The sequence below is a fragment of the Orcinus orca genome, chromosome 3 (genome assembly GCF_937001465.1).
Source record: "Orcinus orca chromosome 3, mOrcOrc1.1, whole genome shotgun sequence".
NCBI lineage: Eukaryota > Metazoa > Chordata > Mammalia > Artiodactyla > Delphinidae > Orcinus > Orcinus orca.
In genome coordinates, this window is record NC_064561.1 from 175,883,555 (window position 1) to 175,902,586 (window position 19,032).

At 42.3% G+C, this 19,032-nt stretch overlaps 1 protein-coding gene and 1 non-coding gene across 7 annotated transcripts in view; both read left to right on the plus strand.

Moving 5' to 3' along the window:
* The window catches only part of CTNND2 (catenin delta 2), a 947,506-nt gene that overhangs the window by 841,937 nt on the left and 86,537 nt on the right, over nucleotides 1–19,032 (plus strand). The window lies entirely within an intron of this gene.
* On the plus strand, nucleotides 15,802–15,908 carry LOC117203089 (U6 spliceosomal RNA). Its single transcript, XR_004485689.1, has one exon. It is a non-coding gene; the product is annotated as a U6 spliceosomal RNA (small nuclear RNA).

Consider the following 19,032-nt stretch of genomic DNA (forward strand, 5'->3'; position numbering starts at 1 on the left):
CAGTGGCCATGGCTCACGGGCCTAGCCACTCCGCAGCATGTAGGATCTTCCCAGGCCGGGGCACGAACCTGTGTCCCCTGCATCGGCAGGCGGACTCTCAACCACTGAGCCACGAGGGAAGCCCAAGAGGTTTTTTTTTTAATGGTAATGATTAGCTTCAGAGAAAAGAACAAACAACACTGTCTTGTTCTAATAAGTTTACCAAAATACCATCCATTTCAGCACATTGACAGTTCCTGATGAAGATGGCAGGTATTTCTTTTCTGGATTCCCTATCCTCTCTGCCAACAAGCAAACAAACAAAACTAACAAAATAAAAAACTTCAAACACCTAGGAACACTGGACAGGAGAAGTACTGGGTGGTGTTACCAAATGGCCTCTTATCCCTAACCACTCTTTTTGATGAATTATTCAGCCAGACCGGTTTTTGTACCATCATCCCCACTCACAAACCTTTACCCAAACTGTATCCCTCCCTGACATGGTCTTTCATCTCTGTGCATTTACTCACCCCCCAGCCATCACTCAGAGCCCAGCTCTAGGTGGCCTTCCTGATGAACACTGCTCCTTGAACACAGAAAGGAGGTGGGTAATACCTACTTGATAAAAAATCTTTTAATTTACCTTGGATTTCCATTATTTAATTTTATTTTTGTGTTGTCTCTTTTTGTGTGTATGCATTGCATTTCCCCCCAATGAAATAAGAAGCAGGAATCAGGTTCCATATTTATTTGTATGTCCTACCATGCCTAGCCCTTTGCTATGCTCAGTACATATTTGCTGAACCAATTCTCTGATGGGAGAATAACACAGGTTTTTTATTCTGGAGAACAGATCTAGAGGAGGTTTGGGGAATCCCACAAAGAGAGAAGGAGGGGTAGAGGGGAGGTCTATTTCAGCCTCTTTCCACAGCATCCAGTGAAGAGAGAAAAGAAAGACAGCTCGGTTGCTGCCTGAAATCCTGGACTCTAGTCAAACTCATTCTGCTGCCACTTTGGAAGAGGTTTGGGTTTGGGCAGGAATTAGTAACACTCTCTGCGTATGCCCAGATAGCTATCAGAGATTGGCAGAGCCACTGCACCCCTGCGGGTGGCATTGGCAGAGCTCACAGTGCACCCTCTCTTCACCTCCCTGGGTGGTGGCTACATGCCACATTTTCCGGCAGGCAAGCCAGGGCTGGGGCGCTGGAAGCGTCCTCCCGGCTGCCTCACTCCCCTCCCCAGACTCAAGAGAAGGACCTTCCACTGCTTTGTGAACCTGGCCCTTCCTTCCCCAGCTCATCTCAGTCCTTTAACCATGTCCTCTCTACCTTGTGTGACCCTTTCCCTGCACTCTGTTATCATCTGGAGGCCAGGTCACCACGTTTGGAATTGTAGAATGCTGCCTCCATACATTCATATGATATGACCCATTCTTCTCATTGGGCTGACCTTCTTTTCACGTTGTCGACTCTCTGAGCTTCTATTCAGGCAACACCCTCTCAACCCAATCCAGCCTCAAAGCACCAGACAGCACCAGACAGAATCCAGACACTCTGGCATCAGGGAGGGCCGTTTCCCAGGGGAGCCTGCTGGCTCCTAAGCACAGCTGTCCCCCAAAAGAGACAGAAGAGAAGGAGCCCCAAATCTCCAGGGGCACCTAGCAGTGCATGTCTCACACTTTTCCACACTCACGAAATCATGAACAAAAGAAGGGCAGTTTCTTGCCTGGGAGTTAATTATGATTTAAGCAACAAGCCCATTGCTACTTGTCTCATGGTTTTCAGATCGTCCCTTTCATTCATTCTGGGGAGGAGGGGGCAGTGGGACTGACACAAGGGACATTCCCTTCCTAGCCTTTTTTCTTGCCACAATCTATTTTAAATATTCAAATAAAAGATTTTAGCTGACCACTGTAATGATTCTTTACAGACAGTGGTTGCTTTTATTTAAAGGATTACATAAAAACCTTCTGTATTTAAGTGAAAATAAAGACGGAATAAAGGAGAAGGTAACGTTGATGGAATGTTAACCACCCCTCCCCTGACAGCCCCTGCCCCTGTGCCAGATCTTTACTTGGTGAGAAATGTGTTTTCCTTTGCAGAACTGGAGGGGGAAAATGGGGGGAACCTTCACTGTATCCATACTCTCCTAAATGTGTGTAGCTTTGTAAACATTCTCTTTTGTTTAGTCATCTCACAGCTGAAATTTTGAGATGTGTATCCATGGAATTCTACACCTGGCAGCCCTGATCTTCATCCAGACTTTGGGGTCTATTTTACCCAGTTCTCGAATCATGAGAGCATGTTCTCTCGGGGAATAAACAGGCACCTAAGCCCGTGTCTCAGTCTCCATGAAGCAGCATTCCAGACGTTACTCAGGAGATCATTTCTCAACGTTTGTCTCCATTCTTTGGCCTAGGAATGAAATGACCTCCTGGTAATCATCCTCTGAGTATTCAGAATATCACTGCATCACAGTGTCTCCTAGGGCTCTTAAAATGTATGGCACTACCATCAGTTAAAATACACACGTGTGTGTGTTTTATTACCTTCTCATCTCATGCCAGTGGCTTCCGTGTAGCAGAACCTGCTGGGATGTGGGCACCCCATTCTGGAGGGCAGACTTTTCACAGGCCACTCATCACACATGGGCACTTTCTTTATCTGTGTTCCTGACCCTAGGGATTCCCACCTAGGGAATTCCCTGTGCCCAGGGAAAGACTTGAGGTTCTGGAAACCTCAGTGCAACCTGGGAGGCAAAGTAATATTTTTATTCCTGGGAATGTCTGAGCTTTACTTTATTAAGTAGGTTTGAGGACATTTTTAGAGACATACCTTCTCTGCATTTCAAAACATGTTTCTTCAGACCCTGGCAGATGTTGTTTTAATTAAAACACATGTAATTTCAATTAGTATTTTAAAAAGAAACCCGGTTTCCCAGACAAGGTGATTTTTCAGAACATTCTTTGCTGACTCGCTTCAATAACTTGATTTCACGAGCCAAATTCTAGGCAGCCAGAGAGCTGTGTGCTTTGGCCAGAACTTGGTATCTTCAGATTAGGTGCCTGTGTCAGAGCTCTCATCTCCCAAACCCGAGAACCTAATCTCATGAATGCTGCCCTCCTTTCCAGCAAAGACATGCGTTCTTTGTTAATGAACTTCAGACACCTGTTGGGGAATTTTGGCGGCTGGGTCTGGCAGATAAGAATTCCTTGGAAGGGGAAGTTGTAAATAAATTGAAGGGCCAATAATGATTTTATTAAACAAGACTTAATGATTGGCCCCTTGGAAATACTCGATGTGGGGAAAAGGCAAAACTGAGTCAACTGAAATTTCCAGTTGATGCAGATTTCAGAACCTCCACTGTAAGAAAAGAGGGAGAAAAACACCTAACTTTATTTGGACCATTTCGGTATTTATTTTAATGCCTGGTCAAACAGTTTCAGAAGAAAAGCTTTAGAGAAGAGAATGCATAAGAAATGAAATGGCTCTCCAAAATACCCCCACTCTTGAGAATCGAAAATAAAGAAGATTTTAGCAGAATAATGTTTTTTTTGGTTTGTTTTTGCGGTACGCGGGCCTCTCACTGTTGTGGCCTCTCCCGTTGCGGAGCACAGGCTCCGGACACGCAGGCTCAGCGGCCATGGCTCACGGGCCCAGCCGCTCTGCGGCATGTGGGATCCTCCCGGACCGGGGCACAAACCCGTGTCCCCTGCATTGGCAGGCGGACTCTCAACCACTGCGCCACCAGGGAAGCCCCAGAATAATGTTTTTAAGTTATATTCCTTCTCCATGTTAACTGCTAGTTCTTCCCCTTGCCAAAAGGGGGGAAAAACATTTAATCGTGTGGAAATTAATTGTTATTTTTTACTTTCTAATACTAAAAATAATGGATTAGAAAGTAGTTTAAAAGTTTTAAAATGAATACTTTTTTAGCCATTCTGCCTTATGCTTGATTGTATTTATTATGCTGGATCTTGAGGAATTGCAGAGCAGGCAAGGGTAGATGTAATTGGGGGTTCCGCTAAAAAAAAAAAAAAAAAAACGTGTACAGGCTGGTGCCGTCAATTGAGTGGTCCAGTGGATCTGACCTGGAGGACACATGAGGCAGTAAGACGAAGGGAAGGCAGACACTGTAGAGAGGTGAGGCAGCCATCCCAGGATGAAGGACACAGCAAGCCCCAGAAGAGGCCGGGGACCCAGGAGGTGATGGAAGATTGGCAGGGCAGCTCCCCTAGCATCTGGGCAGCTGAGGCCGGGAGCTAGGATGCTGGTCTGTGAGATGGCACAAAAGCAGATTTTGCTCCTTGAGAAGAAGCAAGCTCGCTGAGATGCTTTGAGAAGAGAAAGCCCATCTGTTCATCCTGCCAGACTGAGGTCAAAGAGGAGAAGAGAGGCAAAGAATCAGGCAGTTCCCAACAGCTCCTCCTCAAAATGTCCCAAAAGTTCTTTCAAGACACTTAGTTGAAATTTAGAGATTTCTTCTCTTATAACCAAGAAAGCTCATGAAAATGTACTGTCTCTGAGCAAACCTGTTTTTTCAAATTTAAAATGGAATTCCCTATTCAGTTTTGTGTATGATAACATCTTTGAACAATGTCAGGTAAAATACTGGCTTTGGAGTGGAATGATAAAAGACAAGCGGCTTGTTTCCTAAAGCACGTAATATCCTTTGAATCCCAGATTTTATCATCCTTACTATTTAATGTAGGCAGTTGAACTCGAGAGAATACAAACCAGAATGGTGCAGGTGTATGGTAATATACAACGTGTTGCTTTTCATTAGGAGTTACTAATATTCCAGCATCAACATTAGAGGGTATTCAATGTGCAAGGTAGATCAAAGGATAAGAAATTCCCATGGTCCTCACTTGCAGGCTTGAACACTTTAATTTACTCATCAGAGAGGAATGTCATAGGTATGAAATGGAAAGTGATGTTAAACTTTTTAACTGAATATTAACTCCACGGGCTAATACCGACTAGTGTTTGTGTGAGAGTCAGGTCCCGTATAAGTGACCTTGTTACTCTTTTTCTTTTCTTTTTTTGGTGGGGGGAGAGGGGTACTTATCTATCTTTTTAATTGAAGTACAGTTAATTTACAATATTGCATTAGTTTCAGGTGTACAGCAAAGTGATTCAGTTATATATATTTTTTCAGATGCTTTTCCATTATAGGTTATTATAAGATATTGAATATAGTTCCCTGTGCTATACAGTGGGACCTTGTTGTTTATCTATTTTATATATAGTAGTGTGTATGAATTAATCCCATACTACTGATTTATCCCTCCCCCACGTTCCCCTTTGGTAACCGTAACTTTTTTTCTATGTCTGTGAGTCTGTTTCTGTTTTGGAAATAAATTTATTTCTATTATTTTTTAGACTCCACATATGGTGATATATAATATTTGTCTTTCTCTGATTGACTTCACTTAGTATGATCATCTCTAGTTCCATCCATGTTGCTGCAAATGGTGTTATTTCATTCTTTTTTATGGCTGAGTAATATTCCATTGTATATATGTACCACATCTTATTTATCCATTTATCTGTCTATGGACACTTAGGTTGCTTCCATGTCCTGGCTATTGTAAATAGTGCCATTATGAACATTGGGGTGCATGTGTCTTTTCAAATTAGAGTTTTCATCTTTTGGGAGGTATATGCCCACTAGGAGTGGGATTGCAGGGTCATGGTAGCTCTATTTTCAGTTTTTGGAGGACCCTCCATACCGTTTTCCATAGTGGCTGCACCAGTTTACATTCCCACCAACAGTATAGGAGGGTTCCCTTTTCTCTGCTCCCTCTCCAGCATTTATTATTTGTAGAGTTTTTGATAATAGCCATCCTGACTGGTGTGAGGGGATACCTCGTAGTTTTGATTTGCATTTCTCTAATAATTAGTGATGTTGAGCATCTTTTCATGTGCCTGTTGGGCATCTGTATGTCTTCTTTGGAGAAATGTCTATTTAGCAGCCTTGTTACTCTTAAAAAGTGAGAATAGAGGGTGTGTGTGAGAGAAGAGCCACAGGCCTCACTCACCAGCAAATAGTTATGGAGGGACCACTGGGGCTACTGCAGGAAACAAGGCCTCAACTTGCTTCCTTAGACCAGAGTTCCCCACACTGTGTACCACGAATGGGTCACAGATGTGCTGCAACATTGATGCCCTCAGCCCTCAGGAAGGTCTGGGGAGCAAGCGCCTGGATCTGTAGCCCCCAGCAGGGCACAGCTCTGACCCCAGGACACAGTACAGGTATTAGCATTTTCTATGTGTGCCATGCTGAGGAAACAATTTAGAAGTTCTACCCAAGACAGGCCTCCCACCTCCACAGCCCAATACGAGACACCTGCACTCTTTCACTCTACCTGAAACTCAAAAGGTTGAACTTTCAGGTCATCCTCCCCTTTACTCCTCAGATACTAACCCAAACCCTAGTTTTTTATTTGCCCCTATTTTTCCAGTGACAGAAATAGATAGACACTTTGGGTTTTTTCCTTCTTTTCTTTATCCTTAGACAGTAAATCCATCAGGATATCTTGTTGACACTTCTTTGGGGCGTTGCTTGAATTCCTTACTCTTCATGTGTATTTCACCTTCCAATTTCAGCCTGCAGTATAGCAAGTCCAGGGCACGCCCATGGCATCCTACCTGGGTCACTTTGTCCCTCTCACCCTTTCTGAGCTCCCACCCCCAAATCACTGCTGCCACCCTGACCTTCGTAAAATCCTCCAATAAAGGAATATTCGGTGTTTCCATGATATGCATGATACAAAGTGAACTCTGCCACCTGATTTTATTTTTCAGTAAAAGAGTTTGTATTAAGGCCGCTGCAAGAGTCTCCATGCTTCCTAGTATGGGCATGTCTCTCTTCTGATCTTGCTCCAACCTCTGAGAAGCATTTGAAATATTCATACATCTTCGTTCCTAAGAGAAAACTTTCCTAGTTTTCTTCCTTCCTCTTTCTTTTCCTTTGGCTTTTTCTCCTCCACTCTGCTTCAGGGCTCTGTCCTGGGTCAATCTTCTGTAAAGCCCATCACATAAATTCATTATTTCTGACATTGTATTTTCCAGTTCTAGAATTCCCATTTGGTTCTTTCTTATAGTTTCCATTTCTCTACTGAATTTGTTCTTTTTTTAATCATGCATGTTGTCCATTTCTCCACTTGCTATTTAACATTTATATCACGGATCAAGTCCTTGTCTGCTTATTCTAGTATCTGGGTTATTTGTGGATTTGCCTGTATTGACTATCCTTTCTCTTCATTTTCCTGCTTTGTTACATGTCTTGTGATTTCTTGTTTACGCTAGACATTGTGTGTTAAAATATTAGAATTGACTGAAGTCGATAATACATACCTCCAACAAAATACCCCATTTCTTCTATCAGTCTTCTAAGGTGGAGGGCTGAGTTAATCAAACATGTATTTTAGCTGTATCTGGGCTTTAGTTAAATTCAGTTTTTACCACTGATTCAAATGTTTCAAGAGCATGGTCAGTATTTAACCTACAGTTGGGCTTAGAAGCTGAGCACATACATATTCTGGAGATGTCTCTGTGCATCACAGCCCAGTCATTACTTTCTGAGTCAGAGGAGATGTTTAGATCCCTGCACTACCTACATTTTTCAGACTTTAAATAATTTTACTCTCACTCTCTCTATCCAACCTCAATACTTACTTTTTATTTTTATTTTTTATAAATTTGTTTATTTATTTTTGGCTGCGTTGGGTCTTCATTGCTGCACGTGGGCTTTCTCTAGTTGCGGCGAGCGGGGGCTACTCTTCGTTGCGGTGTGCAGGCTTCTCCCTGCGGTGGCTTCTCTTGTTGCAGAGCATGGGCTCTAAGTGCGCGGGCTTCAGTAGTTGTGGCACATGGGCTCAGTAGTTGTGACTCACGGGCTCTAGAGCGCAGGCTCAGTAGTTGTGGAACACGGGCTTAGTCGCTCCGCGGCATGTGGGATCTTCCCCGACCAGGGCTCAAACCCATGTCCCCTGCATTGGTGGGTGGATTCTTAACCACTGTGCCACCAGGGAAGTCCCAACCTCAATACTTACTGTTCCTAAGTTCACAGCTGTCCTTCTAGTTGGGCTCTCTCCCCACTGTCCCTGCTCTTACCCTTCTCTTTCCACTTGAGCTATTCTATCCCTCACTCCCCACAGTTGCTCTTTCACCACCTCCTTTCTATCTACTCCTTACCCATCCTCCAAGACAAATTCTAGTTCCACACCTTTTACAAAGCGTCCCTGAGAGCTCTTTCTTTAATTTTGTGCTCTATTTGAACTCTTTCATGTTTATCAATGTATTTTCCCAAATTTAGCACATAAGGAGTATTGTGCACAAGACACATATGAGTGCCTAATGCTAATGGATGCAGCAGTATCGTCTCCTCGGCCAAGCCAGTAGCTCTTTAGGAACAAGAAAAGCATCTTTCTGTGTTTTCTCTTTTTATGCTTCTTTTGAAAGTCCTGGCAATGCCTAGCATTGTATGAATGTGATGACAGCCACAGAGAGGTGTTGCATCGTTCTGCTAGAATATGAACTCCAGGGGAGCAGGGGGAGTAGCTTCCTTGTTTGCTGCTGGAACCCCCGGAACAGGGCTGTTCCAGCATCTGGCAGATAATTTTTAGGTTTTCTTTGAATGCACAGTAGGTTGAAGTCATAATATTGCAGTTTCATCAACCAAATTAACAGTGTTATATGTTGATTTTCCTAATTATTCAAAATTGGTTTGCAGTGATAACCTATAACATATCATCGTTGACAAATGAGACCTACATACCTACCCTCACCCTCCTTCCTCACCTTGAACACACCACCACCACTACATCCCTAAAAATAGAGCTCCAAGCCTTATTTTTATTATGTAAACAAAAGCAGTTGAAAAACACTTTTTCAGACCATGATTCTTGATCTCAGTTGTATATTGGAATCACCGGAGCCCATCCCCAGAGACAGTGAGTTATTAGCACTTATTTTTCAGCTCCCTGGAGGTTGTAATATCTAGCCAAGGTTGAGAACTACTGCTTTAAATCTCTGTAAGACCCATCGTAAATAAAAACAGCCTGCTAATCTCCTGGAAAACTGTCTTCTCCCAATTTTGAAATGTTTTATAATGACTGCAGTCTAAACCTGAAGTCATTATCCTCTGAGCATTTTTCTCTGAGACATGCCATTTCTTTGATTGCAACAGACACAGAAATTTTCTCCAGAAATTATTCTGATTCAGACTTCCTCTTTACATTATTGTATGTAATGGATGATGGCTTTGAAATAGCTGATTTCAGTTAACATTGCCACTAAAGGTACTGATAGCTAGAGTCAAAACAAAGCATGAATTCTTGCAAATGTATTTACACATAGTAGGAATATCAAGTGGGCATCAGCTCCCTGTTGTAGAATAATCTTTCATAACACACACTTAGGTGAAGATGTCATGAGTCTCTTCAGTTTGGCAAAGGATTCTAACTTTACCTTTCCACTTAATTAAGCCCCTTATGGTTAAAGACTAATTGAATCAAGAGGATGATTGTAAAGAGCTTTTTGGAAACATCAAATTCAAGGGTAAGGCTGACAATAGAGTTCAGGGCCGAGAAGGCTACAGGGACTGTCTCAGTTTTTCTGATGGAAGTAGGGTGTCCCCTTGGTGCCGTCCTTCCCGACTCAGGGTGTCTGAGTTCCCCACCACTTGGGAAGCCTGCCAGTGCCCAAGCTAAAAATGCCCGCGGGGTACCAATGAGCAAGTAAAGAAGGAGAAAAATAACCAGAAAATATACAAATTAATACTTTGAGTTATAACCCTGCCTCGCAAGCATCCTTCCAAAACACGAGGGTATTAGCGTTACCTTTCTGTGAGCTGCTTTTCTTGAGTTAAAGCTACTTATCACTTCCCAAATATACTCTTCTTTGCTGTGACCTTATACCCCTGCCTGGATGATTTATTAAAATGTGTTTTCTTTGATTTGCATAGGTGATGCTAGGCAGTGCGTGCTTTAAGTTGCTTTTGAATCTGGTATCTCTGGGGTTTGGTATGGGGGAGGCTGCATCAGCTATGGAAGAAGCTAATGGCTTCCCTTGAGGATCAAACCTTTGACCTTGCTTTCTTGGCTGGATGCTAATCTGCCGAACTAAGGAAAATCAGACAATGGGGAGACCCAAGGAATAATTCCATTGGCTTCATTGAACATCCCTCAGTTGACCTGATCCTGTATACCCTAGTGTTAAGTGTCACCTTCTTCTGTGACACCTCACTTACCCCCAGGAGCAATACTGGAATTGTATTCCATTCTCACCAGTTTTCACTACTGGCCCAGGCTGGGGGAGAAGAGCTAGTGGACAAAAAGATGTAGGGTAGGTGATGAATATTGACAAGGCTATTTGTTGAATGAAGGTAAAGCGTATTGTTTCTGAAGCATCACTATAGGGGAAAATAGAGGATTGTTCAGTTACCTATTTTCCACTAGGCAAAGGACTAGAACTAGCTAAAAACGTCTGAATTACAAAGTAGAACACCTCCCTGGATCAATGTTTTAAATGGTAAGCAAGTGACTGTGCTACTCAATTGGATAGTAATGATCTGTGAGCAACAGACAATGAATGCCGAGCATTCAGTAATTAAGTACAGTTTGCCACAAAGCCCATCTTAAATGGGTAAGTGATCTCCTACATGTAAACATGACTGCATCCACGGTAATTAGGTGCAAATGTGAAGGGACAGACTGACTAAGTCAGGCTTTGTCTTCTTCCCACATTAGCTTAAAGCAGCACATATAGCCACCCTACTTTTTATCTTCCCAGCTGGCTCCCTGGGTCACCCCCAGCCAGCTGGGCTGGTGGGCTCTGGGCAAGAATGGAGCAGAGGATTTGGGGGTTTGGAATGAGAGTGATCCTTGGAGAGCAGTGCTGGGGAAGTGGAGGAAAACCAGAACTACAGACAAGAGACAATACCAGTGACAGTAGCAACTACAGCCTAGCCCCCATGCTTCATCTGCAAACACCCTCTCCTGTTCGGGGCCGCTGGAAGGAAGCTGAGGGCCTGGCATAAGCTGGATGCAGAATAAACAAACGGCAACTGCCTAGAACTAACTAGACAGACAAATCAGTGAGTCCAACTATTTGGGTGTCTTCTTTGGAAAAATGTCTATTCAGATCACTTTTAATCAGACTGAGTTTTTTTATATTGATTTCTCTGAGTTCTTTATATATTTTAGATATTAACTCCTTATCAGATATATGATTTGCAAATATCCTCTTCCATTCCATAGGCTGCCTTTTCATTTCCTTGATGGTTTCTTTAGCTGCACAGAATCACATTTTTAAATATAAACTGTTGCCAAAGATGTAGTTTCCTGTGTGGCATTTCAAAGATAAATCTGACACATCCCTCTTTTAAGTATACCTGATCTGAGTATCATAGTGGTTTAATATCCACCATCATCCTTTTAAATAATATGTAAGGAAGTTCTTCATTAATGTTGGAAATTATATATAATTTCTGTTGCTTCTTGAGCATGTGACCATTTGACATTCCCCAAGAATTTTACTAAATGCTTGAAAATCTCTTATTCAACATTCTTTCTGCAAACAAAAGATATACAAATTTTTTTAAAAATTTAATATTTCTTGTAGTATTGGCTTTAAGTTTCTCTTATGTATTGTTATTACTGTAGTTCTTAGTAGGACACGAGCAAAACAGCAATATATATGTGTCATATATCTTGATTAAAATTTTTAGATATAAAAAGTAAAATTGTATTTGAAATGTATCCCTTAGATGGATGACCCCTTTTATCCCAATCAATTCAGATAGTCAAAAATGAGTTTTACTTCTTGCTTGAATGAACAGGATTCAGTATCATTCTGTTCTCATTGTGTATGTATGTTTATAGATTTAAATACTGAGAAACGTCACTCAGATAAGGTGGAGGGAATCAAAGATCTTTATAGCAATATCACTTGATTCTTTCAACTTCTTTTGGATTTTATTTCAAAATCTCATTGAGATCCATCACCGGAAGTTAGTTTTAGTTACCTAGCCAATGGCACCCTGAGTAAGTTCTCCTTCATTCTGGAGAAGGTAAAGAATTGGAAACTACCTCTTTGGAAAAAAAAAAAAAATGGATGAACTGCCCATCATTAGAGTTGTTTCCTTCTCACCCCAGACACTAACACTGTGCAGAAAAACACCTTGGTTTGGACTTAGAGCACATTTGCCACTCAGGAGCAGGGAGGGACTAGACTAGAATCTGTACAGTCAGGTAAGGAAGGCTGTGAACATGCACATGGGAGGGTTTTCAAGCAGATCAGTTTTGTTGGAAGAGTGCATAGGAAAGCCAAGGATCTGAAAACGGGATCCCTGAAAACCCCAAGGCCCTGTGTTCCCTCAGAGAGTCTTCACGAAGTCCCCGGGCACACAGGGCCCAGTTTGGAGACCACAGCCCCAGGGTAGCCTGACCCTGAAGGACTCCGGATATGACCTTCCCGTTGCTCCCACATGACCAGGGGTTGATGTTAGGAGAATGTGCTTCTCTGATGGGTTAGCTGTATTTTCACAAGCTGTTTCCACATGCGCCATTTTTGAGCTGCAGTTCCTCAGCGGGGGGAGCTTTACCACGTGGAGAAAAGCAGCCAACTGCGTGGTGAGAAACACCAGGCAAGATTTAAGGATTACATGTGAAGCTAATAGACTACAGTATGAATTTTATGCTCAATCATAATTTCTTATCTACATATAAAGTATCATTATTGAGACAATGGGTAGAGTATTTGAAACTTCCTGGGGACTAATTAAATAGAAAGAAGTCTGGCTTTCAGACTGGAAGCTGCACAATTCAGTTCTCATACCATAAATGTCTGATGTGATGGTTTAATACAGTTGCCAAGATATTATACTAAGAAACAGCTGGATATTTCAAGGGGTTAGTGTGATTCTGTCCTTGTCTGCTGACTTCAAAAAAGTGAAATTATCTCCTCATTCATTCATTTGACCAATATTTATTGAGTGCCAATTATGTGCTGATCCCAGTAGAGCATCAAAGTTTCTGCCTCCTGGAATGTATGGTCCAATGATGGAAAGAGTTTCAAAAGGAAGCAAAAAATATTCACTTTCTGCTTTGGATGTGAACAAGATATTGTAGTTTAAGGGATTAGGGCATAACAAGTGGAGGAAAGTGTTGAATGGATGGTCAGGAGAGGCCTCTACCAGGTGACACCCAAGCAAATTCTGAGGGATGGGCAAGAACCACATGATAAGCCATCTGGAGAAAGAGCTCTCTGGGCAGAAGGAGCAGTGAAGCAAAATCCCTGCTGCAGGATGGAGCTTGGCATGTGCCTAAAATGGTGAGAAGGTCAATGTTTTGCAACTGGCAAATGAGGCAGGAACAGTTGGAGATGGTGATGGTGAGTGAGAGAAGTCTTTAAGCCTAGAGAAGGAATCTGAAGACTTTGGCTGGGAGAGAGTGATGGGAATTACAGTCCTTGAAGTCCTCTCTGGTTGCTGGTCAGAGACTAGACTGTAGGAAAGCAAAAAGGTCATTGAGGGCTTGATTTCAGGAGTCTGGGAAGATCATGTTATCATGGTCCAAAGCTGTAGCAGAGGGGTTGGGAAAAGTATTTTGAAGGTGGAGCCAGCAGGACTTGCTGATGGATGGAATGCAAAACACTATAAATAGGAAAAGGAAGGAGAGGACACAGCCTAATAGAATCAGGAGTTTGGTTTGGGGCTGAAAGTTTGAAATGTGTATTAGATATGACAGGAGAGATGTCCAGTAGAAAATGGGGAAAAATGGCTTTGATGCTTAGGACTGATATAGTCATAGGTGTATCATCAGTGGGAAAACGAAAAAGATATTTAAAGTCATGGTCCAATTATTTTAATTCTCTAAATACAGAAAGAGCTATAGGAAACCTAATCTAAAAATAAAATGCCTAGCCACAGGTAGACAAGCATTTCTGGCTCATTAACTAAAGATAGGTTTCTTACATAATTGTATTCTTTTTCTTTCCCTTTCAGTAAAGCAGGCAAGAGATAATGTTTCTTTTGTGAGTGCTACTGAAAAATATAAGACCACATGCACACAAATAATTTTAGAATTATCTGTGGATCACATTGTGGAGCACTTTTAAGTTTGTCTTGTTTAAGTACAGTAAGCAGAGCTTATTCATACACTGTAGTTGAGGCATCATGCCTGTTGATCCAACCCAGGAAAAAATATAGCAGTGGGGTGGGGAGAGGGTCAATCAGTTGAGATTGATGAGCAGTGTGGATTTCCATGCACTGGTCTAGACTCTCTTCTTGGGTATTATTTGTTTTACTTTGATTTCCTAAGGCTCATTATTCTGCATAGTCACATTTTACTACTGCAATTTTCTTCTGTCAAGTAATTTGTGTGTGTGTGTCGTCATCCCTTATTATAGTGCTTCTGGGAATCGATGAATCCCTGAGAACAGGACAGCGTACCTAGTCATTCTATCTTGTTCAGTTTTCCATGTGGCAGAAATTGTTTTAGGGGTGTATATGTGAAATGCCAAGTTATTTGAATGGAAATGCTTCTTTGCTAGTACATTTATAAACACAGCAGGGTGGCTACCTCCCCTTGACCCACTCATACAAATGGTCTGGTAGTGAAGTTATTTTCCATTTTTCACCTGTGTGCAAGTCTTGGCAGGTGACTTTGTCAAACATTTAGAAGTGAGAATAGCCTGCAGTGAGGGAACTGCTTCCCGGAGATAAAAATCTAATTGATAGAGGACCATTAGAGACACCTTGTAGTCAAGCTTGTTTTGTTTTGTAGGAAAAAAAATATTTTGCTTCCTCCTTCTTTTGCAGTTCTAAGTAAGGCTCTACTAAATGACAATTCTATAGATAGATAGACAGAGATACAGATATGAATATAGATATTGGAAACAGAGAGTTTTGTGATACTTTTTCTTATAAATTGAATACTTTTTTTCATTCGTTTGAATTTTAATTGACTGTGGGTGAATGATTTTCCTAACCTTATATATAACTGGATGTTTGAATGCCACCAGAGTGTTTGTCAGCAATGTGATTTTTGTCCCAAGCCATTTTTAGAGATTTATGTGACTCGTGAAATGGAAAATTGTGGTGGTTCTGCTTTCAAATTCCCAACAGAATTTGTACATTTGTTTGCTCAAAGTGGAGACCCAGCTCTGTAGTACTGATGGTCCACACAACCCACGCCATTAAACGATCAACATTCTTCCTGTAAGCTTACTGTTTCCTCTGGCTTCCTAGCTGCTCCATGAATGAGGCCATTTTCTGGTCTTGATAGCGTCCTGGGACAGCTGCCCTATACTCAGAGGCACGAGTTGGAGTTCAGGTGTTGGCGGAGGCATATGGTTGTCTATAATGCCGGTTAAAGGGTAGTTACAGGTATATAGATAGACCTGTGTCACGGCAATACAGCACAAGCAGGGACTCCACACACAGCGAGTAAATGAAAAAGGCTCAACATGGAATCACCTTTGGAAATATTCGGAACGACACGTGTGCTGACTTGACCCTAGACCTCCTAAATCCAAGCCTCTGGCATGGGGCCTGAGCATCTCTGTGTCTCCAAAGCTTCACAGGCAATTCTGATACCAGTCAGGATGGAGATCATGTTCACTGTACTGTGTTTGCTCCCTCACAAGGCCAGCCATTTCCTCTTATGAATGCATACTGCCCTTTTTACAATTACGGGGCCACTTCTCACTGAACTCTAAATTATTATTTACAAAGGGTATTAGCATCCTTAAAAGACTCAGGTGCCACTAAGATTGTTCAAGGAGCCCATGAATTTAAAATACATAAGCAGTGCTCACTTCAGCAGCGCGTCTACTAAAATGGAAAGGATACAGAGAAGATTAGCATGGCCCCTGTGCAAGGATTACACACGAATTCATGAAGCATTGCTTATTTTTATAGAAAAAAACTTATGATTACCAAAGGGAAAGTGGGGGGGGCATAAATTGGGAGTATGGGATTAGCAGATGCACACTACCATATATAAGATAGATAAACAATGAGGATTTACCGTCTATCACAGGGAACTATGTTCAATATCTTGTAATAACTTATAATGGAAAAGAAATGAAAAAAGACTATGTATATGTATAACTGAATCACTTTGCTATACACCTGAAGCTAACACAATGTTGTGAATCAACTATACTTCAATTTTAAAAAAACTTAGAAAAAAGAGAAATTTAAGAGACAAAATGACGAAATGCAACATGTGAGTCTTAATTAAAAGAAAGTGTAAAACAATAAAAATAAATGAAACAATCAGGGAGTTTGAAAAAAATACATAAGCAACTTGAAGAGGAAACATCATTATTTTGAAATGTTATACGAACTATGTCAGGTTCTCTAACACACAAATACAGGAATAAAACTAAATTTTTCCCAGATTCATTTAAATGGATTAGTTCTACATCTCATTTGTCAGTATTTCTTTAGTAACGATCTAAGTTAACTCATTCAGTGAACATTACCTTATTCAAGGCATCATGCTAGGTGCTGTGATACAACGATGGCATTTATTTAGATTCTCAAAAGGTGATTCACTGATAGTATTGAGATGTGAAGGACTTATCCTCAGAAAAAGAATCTGTTGCTCAAACACCTAAGTTTGATTCCAGCATGTACCGAGTAAAGGCCCAGTGGAGGGAGACACCACCCTGGTGGCCCAGGGTCCCAGCACCGGACTCAGTCCTCAGGAGCTGGTGTACCTGAGAGCCCACAGTACCACGGGTGCTATGGCCTTGGGAGATGACTTCTTTCTGCAGCCAGGTAGCCAGATCAAACCCAACTCGGTGGTGCAGGTGGACCTCCCCTGTCTTCAGCGGACACAGATGGCCCACCATGAGCCCTGTCTGGCCAGGTGGCTGTAGCGTGCCCCACTGTGATCCCGTCACACCTCATCATCCCCAACAATCTCAAGTGTAGGCCAGTAGCAGTTCAGTCTCTCCAGCCTTGCTCTTCATGGTAGGGTTTTCTTTCTCCAGAGCCAAAGACCACGTACGTACAGTACCACCAAGCACAGCCAACCTCTAAAACAACCCACCACTGGCATGCCCCGGCACACCCAACTCCGGGCTTCAGATCAGACTGTGGGAGGAAAACATCTTTTCTGCCAACTTAGGTCTTAGTGGCCTGGGGTGGTGTGCGGGAGTGCAAATTAATTGACAGTAGAGTCACATGCCTGCGGGGTACTCAGTAATCTGAGTAATTCACTGAACAGCCAAGAGTAAAGGCTTATACACCAGCTTAATAGTGGAAAGGAGGGGGAACTAGGGCTTCCAGGGGGAAATAAATGGAGTGTATGGCAGCTTCTATAGAGTTTATTTATGCAATTTCTCATCACTGTGCTAATGGTCAGTCTCCTTCTTGGCTGGAAGCTCCTCAGAGAGAGGATTTATGGCATCTGCCTTCTCAGGAAGCTCTGCCTTTAGTCAGATAAGGGGAGCTCAGAAAAGGCTTCTTTCGGCATCTGGTGTATCTCAGATGTCTCCAGTTGAAAATAATCCTATGTCATTCTGTTGGGTCCCTTTAATAGTTTGGGAGTATTTGTTTAGGGAGCCTTGCTTACGGCTCCAGTTCTATGTCCGTCATACTACTTTCTCAGACCTTTCCACTTCCTTCGTTCCTCAATCAAGCCTGTGGTGTGAAAGAGATGGTTCAGGTCTTGCCAGACCTCAAGCCAGCGTTCACATGACAGGTGGCAACTCTGACCCTCCGCATTGCTAAAGCTTCAGCCAGGCAAGTAGCTGGCCTGAAGCCCATGCCTTGTTCTCAAAAACCAGCTCAAAGACCTCAGTCTACTGTTCAACTTTGGCGAGTACATTAAAAATAAACCAGAAATGAACAAGCAATTTTATAGGATGGCAGTGTCACAACTCTTTGGATACCTGTAAACATAGAACGAACTGGGGCCGCTCAGTGTGGGGAAAGCAGCTCTTCATGAGAAGATTATTCTCATACAGAAAAATAAGTGGTGCCTCTGCACAAAGACCTGGAGTCATCTAGAAACTACTGCATTGTGTTTACTATGTAGCAAGCCTTCAACTTTTACAAACGTCACTGACAGCAGTGCCAGGCCAAGGGTAAGTTCTCTTTTCAAGGGAGGGAGGTGTGATATATGGGGTGGGAGGTGAGAAATGGGACGAGCTGTAAGGTTGGGGCTGAGAGTTGATACATGTGGCCTGGAACCACGAGGTGGGGTTTGCAGGAAACTGCTGATGAAGGTAATAGGAAATGTGTTTCTTCCCCTTGGTATCTCTGATATTCCTTTTTGTATCTTTTCCCCTTGCTGACTTTTTTTAAATTTTTATTTTATATTGGAGTATAGTTGATTTACAACATTGTGTTAGTTTCAGGCGTATAGCAGAGCGATTCAGTTATACATATACCTATATCTATTCTTTTTCAGATGCTTTTCCCATATAGGTTATTACAGAGTATTGAGTAGAGTTCCCTGTGGTATACAGTAGGTTCTTGTTGATTATCTATTTTATATATAGTAGTGTGTATATGTTAATCCCAACCTCCTAATTTTTGCCTCCTGCCCACCTTTCCCCTTTGGTAACCATAAGTTTGTTTTCTAAGTCTGTGAGTCTGTTTCTGTTTTGTAAATAAGTTCATTTGTATCATTTTTTAGATTCCATGTAAAAGTGATATCATATGACATTTGTCTTCCTCTCTCTGACTTGCTTCCCCTTGCTGACGTTTTCTTTCTGGCTCAGTGATAGGTGTTGTGCATTTTCTAGCTTGAATCACTTGGGCAAGTTACTTACCTTCTCTGTGCCTTTGATTCTTCATGGTTTTTTTTTTTTTTTTGCGGTATGTGGGCCTCTCACTGTTGTGGCCTCTCCCACTGCGGAGCACAGGCTCCGGACGCGCAGGCTCAGCGGCCATGGCTCTCGGGCCCAGCTGCTCCGCGGCATGTGGGATCTTCCCAGACCGGGACACGAACCCATATCCCCTGCATCGGCAGGTGGACTCTCGACCACTGTGCCACCGGGGAAGCCCCTGATTCTTCATGTT